The following is a 17968-nucleotide window of genomic DNA, read 5'->3' on the forward strand; positions in this document are numbered from 1 at the left end:
TATGATCCTATGACTATGCATCTATCATTTTGAGCATAAGTAGGTGGGCAGGTCACATGGGAGGAGAGGCCAGGAATGAGCTCAAAGAGGCTTGTGGCATCTTCACAGCTGATGAAACACAGCCTGTTTCTTCAGTTTCAACCTGAGTTACCCAGAGTTGCAGGCACATACATTACACATTGCAGAGAGATTGTGAAAAATGAAGTGAGAGGGAAATGATTAACAAATCTGAATGTCTTTCAGGCGCATCGTGGAATTGGGTTGTATTTAGCTATGTGTCTTGCAGAGAGTTGTCTTAGACAATTCTGAGATCTGATTTGCTGCAGTTGGTCAAGCATGAGACTCTAATCTCATGGGCCGTGGGTTCAAGCCCCATATTGGGCAAAAGGATTCCTGCATTGCAGGGGGGTTAGACTAGATGACCCTCATGGTCCCTTCCAACTCTACAATGCCATGGATTCTAAGCTAGTCCTCTGGAAACCTTCAGAACTCCAGATAAGGGCAGAGAAAGGAATGGGCAGGAGACAGCCCAAACAGCCCTCCTCTTCTGCTTCCTTTGCCCTCCCCTGAGAAGCCACCTTTGAGACGCAGGTAATATCTTTCTAATAGGCAAAGTGTCCCCAGTGCTTCTGTGGTGGAGGCCCACAGGGCCGTAATGAATGTGATAATGTGAACCCCCATAAATCCTTGAGTGTGCTTCTAATAGAGAAGTTATGGTAACCTGTTGCTTTATGAAACTGATGATTTTGCAAGTGGCTTCCCCCATTAGGGAAGAAGTACAGATGCAGGTGGCACTGTGGGTTAAACCACAGAGCCTAGGACTTGCCGATCAGGAGGTCGGTGGTTCGAATCCCCACGACGGGGTGAGCTCCCGTTGCTCGGTCCCTGCTCCTGCCAACCTAGCAGTTGCACATCAAGGTGCAAGTAGATAAATAGGTAAACGCTCCAGCGGGAAGGTAAACGGCATTTCCGTGCGCTGCTCTGGTTCGCCAGAAGCGGCTTAGTCCTGCTGGCCACATGACCCGGAAGCTGTACGCCGGCTCCCTCAGCCAGTAAAGTGAGATGAGCACTGCAACCCCAGAGTTGGTCACGACTGGACCTAATGGTCAGGGGTCCCTTTACCTTTACCTTTACAGCTACATAACATGTGAATCACAAAGATACAGCTCATAAACTAGAACATAAGTTGATACATGGTGCAAATGGCTACACCTAACACAAGTTTCCCAACATGCACACTAACACAGTGTAACAGATCACAGTGCGAATCAAAGCTTAGTTTGCAATGCTTATTTAAGCGCATGTGTATTAAACATGAAATAATAATAATAATAATAATTTTTATTTATACCCCGCCCTCCCCAGCCAAGGCGGCTTACAAGCAATGAGGTAATGAGGTAATGGTGTACATGATTGGTGAAAAATGAAATCCTTTGTTTGAAATGTTATAAATACCACCGCCTGGACCCTTGGGCGGGGTTGCAGTTTCGCGAAACAATTCGACTGTAACCTGTTGCATAGCAATAAGCAACAATGGACTCCTAACTCCTCCTCTCTGCGTTTTATTGGCGTAAACTCAGAAGATAACACTTCAGCTTCTGTTCAAGGCACCTCCATCCAAACGGCAGCTCCCCAATTCCACCCTCCAGCACTGGCACATGCCAACAAGCAGTCGCTTTCTCTCCCTCTCCCTCCCCATAGAAACTACAACTCCCACAATTCCTTGTTTTCACACACCACCGAACAGAAAGCAGCCGCGGAGTGGATGCCTCCTCGTGGTCAGAAGGCGCAACTGTCCGCGGACCGATCGAGTGCCTTTGCGCCTCCTGCGCACCGAATATAGGGACTGGCAGGAGTGCCAACTTGGCCCCACAACCGTGGGTGCCCGGGCCGTGGGTGCCGTGCAGAGTGCATGGCCCCGGCACCGAAATGTGTGGGTTCCTGGCCCCTTCATGGGGAATTTTGTGAGTGCTCGGGCGCTCAGGGAGTTGGCACCTACGGAATGAAATTGGGGAGCGGAGCAGTTTGCAGATGGCGAAGTTGCCACTGACTTATCCTCGCCCCGGGCAACTTGCAGTCGGTGACACCTTTGGGCAATGGCGTAGCGTGGGGGCTGCAGGGGGGGCCCGCCGCACCGGGCGCAACATCTGGGGGTTAGGGTTAGGGGCGCAAATCCACGGGTTAGGGGGTGCAAATTACTTGCCTTGCCCCGGGTGCTGACAACCCACGCTACGCCACTGCCTTTGGGGCTTCCCTCGCGGGCAAGCACACACACACGACTCGCCCCGGGCTAGCATCCCGACCCTCCAACTGTCACTAGCTTGCGACATTTTGGGTTGGCCTCCCGACGCGGGTTTCTCCGCGGTGCGCTTGGCTGCGAAGTTCGGGAAGAGAGGATCGAGGCCCAGCGGGGTGAGCACCTGCTTTGCAGGCGGCAGCTAGCAGGATCCGTCCCCTCCAGCATCTCCAAGGACCGTGGGATGAGGGGTGGGGGGGAGTCATCGATCCGCCTCTGCCTCCTTGATTCCGCCTCTCCCGGCAAAGGTGCGGAGGGCTGCAAGAGCCGGGCGTAGGACCCGCCCTGTGGCCGCCAGCCGAGAGCCCAGTCCCGGCCGAGCGCCAAGAAGACTGCATTGCAGGGGGTTGCGCTAGATGACCTTTGGGTGACTTCCAACTCTACAGTTTAAGGATTCTATAGGATTCTCAAGGGGCACCTGGGAAGCAAAGGGAACCAAGACGCAGCTCCAGCTCCGCGGAGTTCCGCTTGCGCCTATCAGCCCCCGCCTGCCTGTTGCAGAGAAACTTCTTGTTGTTGTTTAGTCGTTTAGTCGTGTCCGCCTCTCCGTGACCCCCTGGACCAGAGCACGCCAGGCCCTCCTGTCTTCCACTGCCTCCCGCAGTTTGGTCAGACTCATGCTGGTAGCTTCGAGAACACTGTCCCACCACCTCGTCCTCTGTCATCCCCTTCTCCTTGTGCCCTCCATCTTTCCCAACATCAGGGTCTTTTCCAGGGAGTCTTCTCTTCTCATGAGGTGGCCAAAGTATTGGAGCCTCAGCTTCAGGATCTTTCCTTCCAGTGAGCACTCAGGGCTGATTTCCTTCAGAATGGATTGGTTTGATCTTCTTGCAGTCCATGGGACTCTCAAGAGTCTCCTCCAGCACCAGAATTCAAAAGCATCCATTCTTTGGCGATCAGCCTTTCTTTATGGTCCAGCTCTCACTTCCATACATCACTATTGGGAAAACCATAGCTTTAACTAGACGGACCTTTGTTGGCAAGGTAATGACTCTGCTTTTTAAGATGCTGTCTAGGTTTGTCATTGCTTTTCTCCCAAGAAGCAGGCATCTTTTAATTACATGACCATCTGCAGTGATCATGGAGCCCAAGAAAGTAAAATCTCTCACTGCCTCCATTCCTTCCCCTTTTATTTGCCAGGCGGTGATGGGACCAATGGCCATGATCTTTGTTTTTTGGATGTTGCAGAGAAACTACAATTCCTCAAAGGGCTGTACAATCTGCAGTCACCAATGTACCCAGGAATTGGCACCAGCTTGGCCTCTAGCTCCCTCACAAAGAATTACAGCTCACCCGAAGAAGAGCATAGGAAGAGGCTGCAGGATCAGGCCAAATATGGCCCATTTCATGCTCTACTGACTGAGTTATCCCAGCAGTCCAGTCCAGCATCCTCTTCTCACAGTGGCCAAATGCCCCAAGAATCCCAGGAATCTAGGTAGACTGCCTCTGTGCCTGGAGGTTCCACAAGAGCATCAGAAGAGCCCTGCTAGTCCAGCATCCTAATCTCACAGGGGCAAACCAGATGCCTGTGGGGAACCCGCAAGCAAGACCTGGGCGCAATAGCAGGCACTTCTTTCCTGAGGTTTCCAGAAACCAGCATTCAAAAACATAGCTGCCTCCAGCTGTGGAGGCTTAGCCATCCTAAACAGGAACCATGGAGAGCCCTCTCCTCCCATGAAATTGTCCATTTTATTTATTTATTTATTTTGAGACACCCAAATTGGTGGCCCTCAATGCCTCTTTTTTTTTAGTTTTTTTTATTCAAAATTAAAACAAGACATATTATCCAAAAACATATCATCCTTGCCCCCCCATTTTCCCTCCCTCCCACACAAACCCCCCCACCCCCAACTTCCCTCAGTTCCAGTCTTTGGTTTCTCCAATAATCCTGTTTTCTGCATGTTACAAAGTTGTATAGATCCTCAAACTATTTAGCAGATTATTATCAATAAAAAGTTTGTGAATGTTTATTCAAAACCTGCCAAGGAGTCCAGTTCACTTTGTTGCATCTTCAAATACTTTGTAAAGGGTTCCCATTCATCCTTAAAGTCACAGTTATCCTTGTCCTGTAGCTTATATGTCAGTTTTGCCAGTTCTGCATAATCCATCAATTTTTCTTGCCATGATTCTTTAGTTGGGGTTTCTTCAGTCTTCCATCCTTGTGCTATTAAAACTCTCGTGGCCGTTGTCGCATACATGAAGATTTTTTTCAGCTTTTTTGGCAGGTCTTTCCCTACAATCCCCAACAAAAATGCCTCAGGTTTTTTAACAAATGTTAACTGGAACAATGCCTCCTGTAGGAGCAAAGTTTCAGAGTTTAACTCAGCGCCGTATGCTCCAGCTGAGCTCCTAATATTGCGTTTAAGGCAACAGCATGGAAACATTTGTGTGCTTCATCTCTCTCCAGCTTCACTTGCGTTTTGAACTGTGATGCTTTGGCCTTTCTGAATTCCTCTCTTGTGCCCTTGCAATAACAATGCCTGTTTCTCTGCCACCCGCATTTAAATTTTCATTGGTTTTTATCATCTACATTCCGGGGGGAGATTTCTTCTAAATCAGAGCCCCCTCAGCTCCTGTTGGCTCTTGCTCCACCAACAATTAAACCTGCCCTGTAACCTTTTATATTTTTAGCGTCAACAGCCTGGTTCCATCCTGGTTCAGGTGGAGCTCTGCTTGCCCCAGAATCGGGGCCGGATTTGGATGAAGAGAGGCCCTCGGCTACTCCACTTGTGAGGCCCCTCCCAATCCCCCCAGCCTCACGACTAGAAAATGGAAGAGTGTTATAAACAAAACTGAGTGAAGCCAAGGATAATGACGGGTATTTAAAATTCTGCAATTCACAATTTCTCCTCTAAAGGACATCAGAAAACTTCATCCAAATTTGTTTGTCTAAGTTTGTCACTTTCAGTGTACAGAATGCTCAGTGCAGACAACATCTCTTGAGACATCGTGGCCCTTAATGCATTTTTAATTCTTTTGAGTCTTGAAAAACTCCTCTCTCCCGAGCAGTTAGTGACCATAAGGCTAAGAAATAGCCGCAAAACTGCTTCCACATTAGGAAAGGCCATCTGAATTTTTCCTTGTATATAATTTGATAAAGCTCTGTATGATACGAAGAGTGTTCTGCTGTAAGCCTATGGCTTTGTCTCATGTACAGGTGAAAGTGCAAAGTTAAATAAGTTTCAGGTCCATATCTTCTGGGTATGCTTCCATCAACAGTTCAACACCTTGCTGAATTTCTTGCTTAGATGCTATCAGAATAGCAAGAATGGAAAAACAATTGTGCAACATCGCTGTACACAGTACTTTTAAAATTGGGTTCAGGTAACTTTTAAATTTGGGTTCAGGTGCATCTAATATAGGAATAAAGGATTTTATCCTAAACTTATCTCTTGAAGAAAGTGCATCTAAGGCATCAGGTGCACTTCTGTCATTTCTTTGTCGTTCCCTCACTCTTTTTCTCCTTGTTTTGTAGTTGACATTTGTCAAGGTGGCTTTTGCTTGCTTCTCAAGCTCATCAAAATCTTCTCTTTAAAAAATCCAGAAGTGGACTGTACAAACTTGCACAAGAACTCAGTAACAGGTCTGATTTCTTCAGGGCTTTGCTGACCTTGTGAAAATGACCTAGCACACAGATTTATATCTCTTAAGATTCTGCAGATTTTGGCTGTAAACTAGAGTCCCACAAAAAAAATTCAAGTTGGCCTTAGAGTTTCAGCTTGGGCCCCACTGGCTGGCCCTGAGTCTCATAGTTGCTGGGCCCTGGTTGCCCTGCCCTCACATGAAGTCTTGGGTTTGCAGAGAGGGGAGACTGCCTGCTGGGGGGGGCAGGCGGGCTGGAGAGGCTCCTTAGATTTTGAGGCCCTAGGCTTCAGCCTACTTAAAGGTAAAGGTAAAGGGACCCCTGACCATTAGGTCCAGTCATGGCCGACTCTGGGGTTGCGGCGCTCATCTCGCTTTACTGGCCGAGGGAGCCAGCATACAGCTTCCAGGTCATGTGGCCAGCATGACTAAGCCGCTTCTGGCGAACCAGAGCAGTGCACGGAAATGCTGTTTACCTTCCTGCTGGAACGGTACCTATTTATCTACTTGCACTTGATGTGCTTTCGAACTGCTAGGTTGGCAGGAGCAGGGACCGAGGAATGGGAGCTCACCCCGTCGCGGGGATTCGAACTGCCGACCTTCTGATTGGCAAGCCCTAGGCTCTGTGGTTTAACCCACAGCGCCACCCGCGTCCCTTAGACTTAGTCTACTCAGCCTATACATAAATGTGGCACTGCCCAGAATGTTCCCCAGACAGTGCTTCACAAATCCAACCCCCTCTTCTTGAAACAACTGCCTCTTCCATGCATTGAGACCGCAAAGCTGTGTCTGCCTTTGTCACCCTGCGCACGAAACAGGCCGCATTTCAGAGCAAGCTACCTTGGTGGTCCTGTCTCTCAGCATCCTACATTTAGCTTCCAGGACCTCACGTTTCCCTATATCATTGGTGCCAGCCTGCACCATGACCACTGACTCCTCCCCATCTCTGTCTACCAGGCTACCAGTAGTGATGTATGGAACTGAGAGCTGGACCATAAAGAAGGCTGATCGCCAAATAATTGATGCTTTTGAATTATGGTGCTGGAGGAGACTCTTGAGAGTCCCATGGACTGCAAGAAGATCAAACCAATCCATTCTGAAGGAAATCAGCCCTGAGTGCTCACTGGAAGGACAGATCCTGAAGCTGAGGCTCCAATCCTTTGGCCACCTCATGAGAAGAGAAGACTCCCTGGAAAAGACCCTGATGTTGGGAAAGATGGAGGGCACAAGGAGAAGGGGACGACAGAGGACGAGGTGGTTGGATAGTGTCTTCGAAGCTACAAACATGAGTTTGACCAAACTGCAGGAGGCAGTGGAAGACGGGAGTGCTTGGCGTGCTCTGGTCCAGGGGGTCACAAAGAGTCGGACACGACTAAATGACTAAACAGCAACAACACCTCAGTGATGGGAAACATCCACAGCCCTTTCACCAGGTGGGCAATTCACCCTGCGCTCTGCATGCCCATGGCACACCCAGCTATGCTCCTCATGACTGAATCACCCTCTGTGGATCCCTCCACCCAAAGCTGTCAACTTTCCCCCTTTTTTAAGGGAAATTCCCTCATTCTGAATAGGATTCCTCTCAAGAAACAGGAAAAGTTGGCAGCTATGCCTCCACCCCATGCAGGATACAGGAGGAAGAAGTTGCCCGACATTGCAGCTGCCTTACTGGCTTTGTTGAGGTTGTGCAATACAGGGGGAGGGGGTGGGCATAAACTTGAGAAGCCTCTGTGACATCCCCCCCCCGGCCCAGACACAGCAGCAGTGTTGTATGTAAGCACCGCTCATATTTTGCTGTTTTCATATTTACACCATCCACACTCCTGAAAAGGTAACTTTGCTACAGCTGCAGAAAGATGTTGCAACAATTCTAATTTTAGCACCTCTCTAGGGAAGGTCGAGTTGATTTGTTTGGTGGCAAATCCAGGTGGAACTGACATTTGGCAAGGAAAGGTGTTCTGGGTCGTCTCCAGCCTCTTCCAGTTTGACACCCCCAGTGGAATAGTTATTTTCTACATTCACCTTCCCACTCCAAAAATTCTGGCACTGAGAACGTTTTGGCAGTCTTGCCACCTGTTAAATTCGGGGCTCCTGGAAAAAGAACAGTTTTGGTGCCCTGCCGCCACCCAAAAAGCAAAAGATTTTCACAAAAAAGATGGGCATAGATTTGCATCAAATTTGCATTTGCTAATTTATACATAGAGATGCAAATGTAGAAGTAATCCCATCTTTAGACAGGTGAGCTGTGCTGTCTGCTGTCCAGGTGCTGATGTGTGCAACTGTGATGGGCAGCTTCCAGGCCCCCTAACCTACTGTATACTAACGTAGACATACATCCTATTAACCAACCATTCATTTCAATGGGGAGGAAGGTACTCTTAAAGGTAAAGGTACCCCTGCCCATTTGGGCCAGTCATGTCCGACTCTAGGGTTGTGCGCTCATCTCACTCTAGAGGCCGGGAGCCAGTGCTGTCCACAGACACTTCCGGGTCACGTGGCCAGCGTGACAAGCTGCATCTGGCGAGCCAGCGCAGCACACGGAACGCCGTTTACCTTCCCGCTGGTAAGCGGTCCCTATTTATCTACTTGCACCCGGGGGTGCTTTTAAACTGCTAGGTTGGCAGGCGCTGGGACCGAGCGACGGGAGCGCACCCCGCCGTGGGGATTCGAACCGCCGACCTTTCGATCGGCAAGTCCTAGGCGCTGAGGCTTTTACCCACAGCGCCACCCGCGTCCCTAAGGTACTCTTAAGTAAACGCTAATTGAACACAACCCTTACACATGTTATCCTTCCAAGGGCCTGAGGGTGGCAGGTCGTCCACATCCTTTGATCCTCACAACAACCCTTTGAGGTAACAGGGATTGGCTTGAGGACATGGCTAAGAGAGGACTGAAGCTGCATGTGGGAAGATTCAAGACACACAAAGGAATTGCTTCTTTTTGCAGCACATGGTCAAACTTTGGAACTGAGGGCCACTTCTCCACACAATGTGCAGATAAACTACGGAACTCCCTGCCACAGGAGGCAGCGATGACCACTTCCTTGGATGGCCTTAAAAGAGGATTGGGCAAATGCATGGAGTAAGAGAGGGCTATTAATGGCCTCTAACCAGGAGGGCTCTGCTCTGCCTCCGAAGTTTGAGGCAGCAGAGCTTCTGAATCCCAGTTTCTGGAACCCACAGGAGGGGAGAGCTGGTCCTGCACTCAGAAGCTGCTTCCAGGTTTCCCCAGTCATCTGGTCATTGTGAGAGCAGGATGCTAGACTAGATGGACCATTGGCATGATCCTGCAGTCAGGCTCCGCTGGTGTTTTTACAATTGGAAAATGGGATTCCCTGGCCCTCATCCCTAGAACCAGAGTGGTTCAGAGTCTGAATGTCTTACCAGGACCTGGGAAAGACCAGAGTTTGATTCCCTGCTCATCCATAAAGCTCCCTTTGGACCAGTCACTGCCTCTCAGCCTAACCTCCCAGGGCTCTTGTGGGGATTAACTAAGCAAGGCGGCAGAAGCATCTTCGCTGCCTTGAGTTCCTTGTAGAGGAAATGGTGGGATAGAAATGGAACGAATAAATAAAATAGTCCAGCACTCTGCTACAAACACCAGGTGTCCTGCCCGCTCGGTTTTACATCCTGTGACTATTATCCCCTTGTTACTATTTTGTTATGTTCCTGGTGATCTTGTATCTTGTGTCAAAGCGCATGATTAAATTGTTTGCTCAGGTGAAACTGGCAATAAAAACGGGATGATTGATGGGCTGCCAAGGTGACCATGTGCTTTTTTATCTTTTAATCTCCCCCCCCTTCCTTTTAGAGTGCACTCTCCTCCTCTGGAATTTGCTACATTTACTTTCCCCCTTCGGGATCCTTTCACACTCTGCTTGTTCCTTAATCCCCGTCTTTGCAAAGGCACGCCCTCGTGCATCGCACACACGGAGACACGCAGCCTTGTTGACAGGCTTAGGCACCATGTTTCAAGCACACACATGCGCTCAGCCCAGCCGCCTCCCCGGGGTCTCCCTGCCCGGGCGACCTCTCTGACCTTGGACAGGCCTGGAACACAGTGTGTTATGTAACCCTTAAAAAGTAACCTGGACACACACAGCAGCAGCAACAACACAACACCATCAGCCCACAAATACATGCCTTGGCAGGGAGGGCACTGGGCTTAGCTGGGCATGCAGCCTTGCAAAGGTGGGTCTTGCTGCTTGGAAGCGAAACTGGGGTGCGGGGGGTGTCTTCCACCTGCTCCTTTGACCAATGAGAATCAGCCCAGCCCAGTGGTTAAAATGCCAGCTTGCAAGCTGGCAGATCCAGGTTCAAATCCTGGAATGCCCAGGTGGCCCTTTGATGATGATGATGATGATGATGATGATGATGATAATAATAATAATAATAATAATAATAATTTATTTATATCCCACCTTCCCCAGCCGAAGCTGGGCTCAGAGCAGCTAACAACAGTAAAAACAACACAGTTTCCATAAAATCACAATCAATTCATTGAAATACATTCTAAAATCAGTTCATTCTAAAATCAATTCAGACTCAAATTCATGACAACCGTTGGGCTGGAGTTCTATGAGGATTAGCAAAGGAGGGGGTCAGACTGCCTTAGCCAAAGGCCTGGTGGAACAGCTCTGTCTTGCAGGCCCTGCGGAAAGATGTCAAGTCCCGCAGTTCAACACCATTTACTGCCTGCAGCTTCCGGTTTATAAAAAAAATGGCAATTTTGTGGGTTTGGCTGCCTTATAGAACTGTAGGGACATCTGGTCCAATCTTCTGTAAGGCAGGAATCACATTAAGGAGTCCCTGTCAGGTGGAGATGTGTTGTTTGTAAGCCAGCTTTTCCAATAAAGCAAGCTTTCCCCCCCAAAAAAATTGCTTAGAAATCAATGGCTGTGTTTTTCTCTCTCCCTCTTTAAATGAGTTTTAAATAAACGTAAAGGAAGAAAAGTGACTTAAAGAAAACACATCATTGGGCTAACAGAAGCAGCAGCAAAAAAAGACCCACATTGAGCTGGTGCTATAAAAATAGAAGGCTGAGTATGATTTTCAACATAGAATGGAATAAAACCCATTAGTACTGGCATGGATGGGGCAAATCTTAGAGGAACAACATCACATATTATTGAATCAACCAAATCCACTGATAAGCAGAGGGAGGGGGCAGACCATGTTCGTCCATACTGACATCTCATCTGTCCTCACAGTTGAACGACGTGGCCCAAGGAGAGAGGGAAAAATAGTGGAAGTGAACAACTGGCTTCGCAAATGGTGTAAAAGGAACGGTTTGGATTCTTAGATCACGGACTGCAGTTTCTTGAAGATGGACTTCTGGCAAGCGATGGGCTGCACCTCACAACGGTTGGGAGGAATGTTTTTGCCAAAAATCTCAGAAACCTCATCAGGAGGGCTTTAAACTGACTAATGTGGGGGAGGGAGACAGTGCTCCTGAAGGTAGGAGTCTATCAATTGATGAAGATGATCATCCAAATGTCATAGACCGAATGGAGCAAACAGCACGCAGACCTAGTGGTGGGAGGAAAAAATCCTTAAATAAGAGACACGGGGGGATGATTAATGGACTTCAATGTCTGTACACTAATGCGCAAAGCATGGGAAATAAACAAGATGAGCTTGAGCTCTTGGTACAGCAAACTAAATATGACATAATAGGCATCACTGAAACCTGGTGGGATAAGTCCCACGATTGGAATGTAATAATGGAGGGATACAATCTATTTCAGAGAAACAGACCAGACAAGAAAGGAGGAGGAATGGCGTTATATGTCAGGGATGTGTATACCTGTGAAGAGATCCAGGATTTAGAACCTCAAAGCCAAAGTGAGAGCATTTGGGTCAAAATTAAGGCAGAGAAGAATAACAGTGACCTCATTGTGGGAGTTTACTATAGATCCCCAAGCCAAACGGAGGACATAGATGATGCCTTCCTGGAACAGATGGCCAAGCATGCAAAAGGAAGGGAGATAGTAGTAATGGGGGACTTCAATTACCCGGATATTTGTTGGATGTCAAACTCAGCCAAGAGCATAAGGTCAAACAGATTCCTCACTGGCCTTGCAGACAACTTCATTGTCCAGAAAGTGGGAGAAGCAACAAGAGGAACAGCCATTTTAGATCTGGTCCTAACCAATGTTGAGGACCTGGTTAGTGGGGTAGAAGTGGAAGGATCATTAGGCGCGAGTGATCATGCTCTTCTGAAGTTTACTATACAGCGGAAAGGAGCAGCCAAGCATACTAGGACTCAATTTCGTGACTTTAAGAAAGCCGACTTCATAAAACTTAGGGAAGTGCTGGGTGAGATCCCATGGACAGTAATACTAAAAGGAAAGGGAGTTCATGATGGCTGGGAGTTTGTTAAGAGGGAGATAGTAAAAGGCAATACCAATGAGACGGAAACATGGAAGGTGCCTAAAGAAGCCAGGGTGGCTATCTAAAGAACTTTTAACTGAGTTAAGATTAAAAAAGGATGTGTACAAAAAATGGAAAAGGGGGGAAACCACCAAAGAGGAATTCAAACAAATAGCCAGCACGTGTAGACACAAAGTCAGAAAAGCTAAAGCACAGAATGAACTCAGGCTTGCTAGAGAGGTTAAAAGCAACAAAAAAGGCTTTTATGGGTATGTTCGTAGCAAAAGGAAGAACAAAGAAACAGTGGGGTCACTCAGAGGAGAAGATGGTGAAATGCAAACAGGGGACGCAGAAAGGGCTGAACTCAATGCCTTCTTTGCCTCAGTCTTCTCCGATAAAGAAAACAATGCCCGACCTGAAGAATTTGGAGCAATTGATTCAGCAGAGGAAACACAGCCCAGAATAACTAAGGAGATAGTACAAGAATACTTGGCTAGTCTAGATGTATTCAAGTCTCCAGGGCCAGATGAACTGCATCCAAGAGTATTAAAAGAACTGGCAGATGTGATCTCAGAACCACTGGCAGTCATTTTTGAGAATTCCTGGAGAACAGGCGAAGTCCCGGCAGACTGGAGGAGGGCAAATGTTGTCCCTATTTTCAAAAAGGGGAAAAGAGAGGACCCAAATAATTACCGCCCAGTCAGTCTGACATCAATACCAGGGGAGATTCTGGAGCAGATCATTAAGCAAACAGTCTGTGAGCACCTAGAAAGGAATGCTGTGATCACGAATAGTCAGCATGGATTTCTGAAAAATAAGTCATGTCAGACTAACCTGATCTCGTTTTTTGACAGAATTACAAGCCTGGTAGATGAAGGGAACACAGTGGATGTAGCCTACCTTGATTTCAGCAAGGCATTTGACAAGGTGCCCCATGATATTCTTGTAAAGAAGCTGGTAAAATGCGGTCTTGACTATGCTACCACTCAGTGGATTTGTAACTGGCTGAATGACCGAACCCAAAGGGTGCTCATCAGTGGTTCCTCTTCATCCTGGAGAAGAGTGACTAGTGGGGTGCCACAGGGTTCTGTCTTGGGCCTGGTCTTATTCAACATCTTTATCAACGATTTGGATGATGGACTCAAGGGCATCCTGATCAAATTTGCAGATGACACCAAACTGGGAGGGGTGGCTAACACCCCAGAGGACAGGATCACACTTCAAAACGACCTTGACAGATTAGAGAACTGGGCCAAAACAAACAAGATGAATTTTAACAGGGAGAAATGTAAAGTATTGCACTTGGGCAAAAAAAATGAGAGGCACAAATACAAGATGGGTGACACCTGGCTTGAGAGCAGTACATGTGAAAAGGATCTAGGAGTCTTGGTTGACCCCAAACTTGACATGAGCCAACAGTGTGACGCGGCAGCTAAAAAAGCCAATGCAATTCTGGGCTGCATCAATAGGAGTATAGCATCTAGATCAAGGGAAGTAATAGTGCCACTGTATTCTGCTCTGGTCAGACCTCACCTGGAGTACTGTGTCCAGTTCTGGGCACCACAGTTCAAGAAGGACACTGACAAACTGGAACGTGTCCAGAGGAGGGCAACCAAAATGGTCAAAGGCCTGGAAACGATGCCTTATGAGGAACGGCTAAGGGAGCTGGGCATGTTTAGCCTGGAGAAGAGGAGGTTAAGGGGTGATATGATAGCCATGTTCAAATATATAAAAGGATGTCACATAGAGGAGGGAGAAAGGTTGTTTTCTGATGTAAAGAAACTGAAGGTACATTCTTTCACCTTTGGTGGACGTGCCCAAGAATCAAGGCTTTCTGGGAGATGATATATAATGAAATGAAAAAGGTATTTAAGTATACCTTCCTGAAGAAACCAGAGGCCTTCCTTCTGGGCATTGTTGGCCAATTGGTGCCAAAGAAGGATAGAACTTTTTTTATGTACGCTACAACAGCAGCAAGAATACTTACTGCAAAGTATTGGAAGACACAAGATTTACCCACCTTGGAAGAATGGCAGATGAAGGTGATGGACTATATGGGATTGGCAGAAATGACTGGCAGAATCCGAGACCAGGGAGAAGAGTCGGTGGAAGAGGATTGGAAGAAATTTAAAGACTATCTACAGAAATACTGTAAAATTAATGAATGTTAGAATGATGTTGGATAGAAATTAAGTGGTTTCCAGCTGTAATGCTTTAAGAATATGGAAAAAGGGTATAAATAGGTAAAAACATAATTAAAATGATGTTGGATTGGAAATAACTGATATTAGCAACAAAGTTAATAAGAATATGCAAAAATGAATTGATAATGGATGAAAATACTGAGTTATAAAATGTTAAGTTATAGAGATAAGATAAATGAAAGAGGGTAAGGATTTGCTGATTTGATTATTTAAAGGGGAATACAAGAAGGGGAGGTGTGAGGAAGTCAAAGAAACAGTTTTAAGTTATGAAAAAGAATTGTTTTTAATTTTTCCTATTTTTTCTGTGTGTTTATTCTTATTTTTTTGTTTCTTTTATTATGTGTTTTTGTATATTTGTTTTTGTAAAATCTTAATAAATATTTATCAAAAAAAAAAAAGAAAGGTTGTTTTCTGCTGCTCCAGAGAAGCGGACACGGAGCAATGGATCCAAACTACAAGAAAGAAGATTCCACCTAAACATTAGGAAGAACTTCCTGACAGTAAGAGCTGTTCGACAGTGGAATTTGCTGCCAAGGAGTGTGGTGGAGTCTCCTTCTTTGGAGGTCTTTAAGCAGAGGCTTGACAACCATATGTCAGGAGTGCTCTGATGGTGTTTCCTGCTTGGCAGGGGGTTGGACTCGATGGCCCTTGTGGTCTCTTCCAACTCTATGATTCTATGATTCTATGACATCTGTCATGAAATCACACCAGATCTCAAAAATCTACGCTTCTGACATTGTCCCCTGGAAATGCATCGTTTGTTGCTCAGTTTTTCCAATAAAGCAAGTTCCTGGCTGTGTTCTGGGTCCGAGGAACAAGGCAGGTGACAAGGTGGCTTTGCATCGATCGCATGGCTGCACCCGCTGGGCAGTCACTCAGGCAACCCATCAAGTCTCAGGCACGTCTGGGGCCGGCTGCCAGTGCCTCGGGCAAGGAGAACCAGCCTCAAATGGAGGGGGGGACCTTGACTAGTCAACGAAGGTCACCTTGAGGCGGCCCCTCCCACCCCCATTTCCACCCACACCCACACAGCATGCCAGAGGGTTTATATCTTGGCTCAGCTCCACTTGGCTCCATGACCCTTCCCGCCGGCAGCACCATGAAGCTGGCCCTCACCGTCTTCGTCCTCCTCCTGGGGCTCAGCCTAGAGCTCTTTGGGCCCAATTCTCCATCAGCTGCAGCATCTCCTCTCCAGAAAACCATTTCCCAAGGTGAGTGAAGGTCTGTCATTTCCTCTTGAAGGGCTACAGGCTCTGGGTCTCTTGGGTGCCTGTCAGAGAGGCTGGACGAGGGAGACGTGGACCTGAACGAAACCAAGGCAGAGTCCTCTGACGCCTTATAGAATCGTAGAGTCAGAAGGGACCCCAAGGTTCATCTAGTCCACCCCCCTGCGATGCAGGAATCTCAGCTAAAGCATCCAAGACAGATGGCCATCCAACTTCTGCTTTAAAACCTTCAAGGAAGGAGAGCCCACCTCCTCCTGTGGGAAACCATTGCACTGTGGAACAGCTCTTACCTTCAGAAAGTTCCTCCTGGTGTTTAGTCAGAATCTCCTTTCTTCTAACTTGAATCCTCTGGTTCAGGTCCTCCCCTCCAGAGCAGGAGAAAAGCAAGCTTGCTCCATCTTCCATGGGACAGTCCTATTCAAAGACAGCTATCATATCACCTTTCAGTCTTCTTTCCTCCATCCTTTGAAACAAGTCCTTATCCGCCTGCCACATTTGAGCCGCTCCTAGTCACTGTTTTATTGGCTGGTTGCTTTAAAAAGGGTTTCAGGCTCTTAGCCAGCCTAGAAGTTTGTTAAAAAAAAGGAAGCATGTTGTAAATGTAGGCAAACAAATTAAGACGCAGCCCAGCAGGGAGTTGGACTCGATGACCCTTGGGGTCCCTCCCAGCGCCACAATTTTGTGATTCTATGTGAGTTTGTAACTTGTGACTCAGCTGGTGCTCAGCCAGCTGGCACCACCAGCCTCAGATCCCAGGTGAGTGTGTGTTTCACCTGTGGGATGCTAGGGGGGAGGATCTGGCAGAGGCTGGGATGACCCTGAGGACTGAAGCAAATGTGAGGGGGTTTTAAGACGGGGGTTTGGAGGGAGGGGATGAGAGACAGAGGCAGAGAGAGGAGGAGAGAGAGGAGGAGAAAATCCAGAAAATCCATGGAGCCCCATATCCCTTGCTTTGCACTCTCTGACCCACACAGGCTCAGGAATGCAGTGGGACCAGAGCAGGGAGGTGGGCAGAGCTGGGGGGGGGTCTTGCAAACATTAACCACTGCAGAGGCAAAAGCAGGTTGACTCCTTCACTGCCAGAAGGAGGATTTCTGCCAGTTTAAAAGCAGACCTGGAGGCAACCTGCAGAACCCAAAGTTATGTCTGCACCAAAATGTGTGCTGGGAGTCAGAGACTGGACCTGCTTCCAGCACATGTGTTAGTCTGCTGCAAGATTAGCTGCATGTGGAACACTAAAGGTAAGCACTTTTATTCTGGGAGAATCGTCTGTGGACAAGCGTACCCTTCCAGTGATGCCCTGAGAGACACAGTGGTCTAATGGCTAGAGCACATGGCTCGGGTCTAAGGGATCTTGATCAGCTCCTTACAGCTCCGGAATTTTGATTGAGATTCTTGCATTGCAGAGGGTTGAACTAGATGACCCTCGTGGGTCCCTTCCAACTCTTCAGTTCTATGATTCTATTAACTTATTGCGTGACCGTGAGAATGTTGCTTCCCCATCTGAAGACGGGGGTGATAGTGTCCTACCCTGCAGGGTTGTTGTGGAAGCTTTGTTCATTGGTGTATTCTCCTCACTTGTATTCTAATCTTCTCATTCTTTAAAGCTGAACTGGAGCAATCCAGAATTGATGTTGGCTGCAGTTTAGCTTTAGAGAGCAGGTTTTTGAGCAAAAATAAAAGAGTTCTCGGACAAAGAGCTTTAAAGCAGGGACTGTGCCTGGAAACAGCAGAGGAAAGGTAAGTGTGGGTCACCCCTAGATGATGCTTGGGGGTCCCTTGCAAGTCTACAATTCTGTGATTCTATCATGGCTAGAACTAGTCACCAACTCAAAGACAACTCCAGGGGCCATAAAATTTTGCAGTGAAATTCACGGGCTCCTTCTCCTCTCTTAGTTCTCTTGCTTTGTTTATCTTGAGCTAGGTGGCTTCTTACTTTCCTTGGGTGGCTCCAGGTTTCTTGACCTCTGAGAAAGAGCAGAGAAAACTCTCCCCCCCCCCCATCCTCCCGCTGCACCCACGCCCCTCCCCCAGGTCATCTTCTTGCCACCAGACCCCAACTGCTCACCTGGGAACCAGCAAGTTCCTCCCAAACTTGCTGCTCTGAGCCTAGAAAGCAAACAAGGGCAGGGCTTTCTGTGGCAAGGGAGCCTTTTGTCCTCCGGAGCAGGAATGCAGACGTCATGGCGAAAGTCAATCTTTGGATACATCAAGTCCACATCTAATCTCACTAATCTGGATAGAGTCCAGACTGGACAGAGACTTGGAGGGAGAGGTCTTCTGGGCCGG

This window comes from Podarcis filfolensis (assembly GCF_964270895.1).
Source record: "Podarcis filfolensis genome assembly, chromosome: 6".
Classification (NCBI taxonomy): Eukaryota; Metazoa; Chordata; class Lepidosauria; order Squamata; family Lacertidae; genus Podarcis; species Podarcis filfolensis.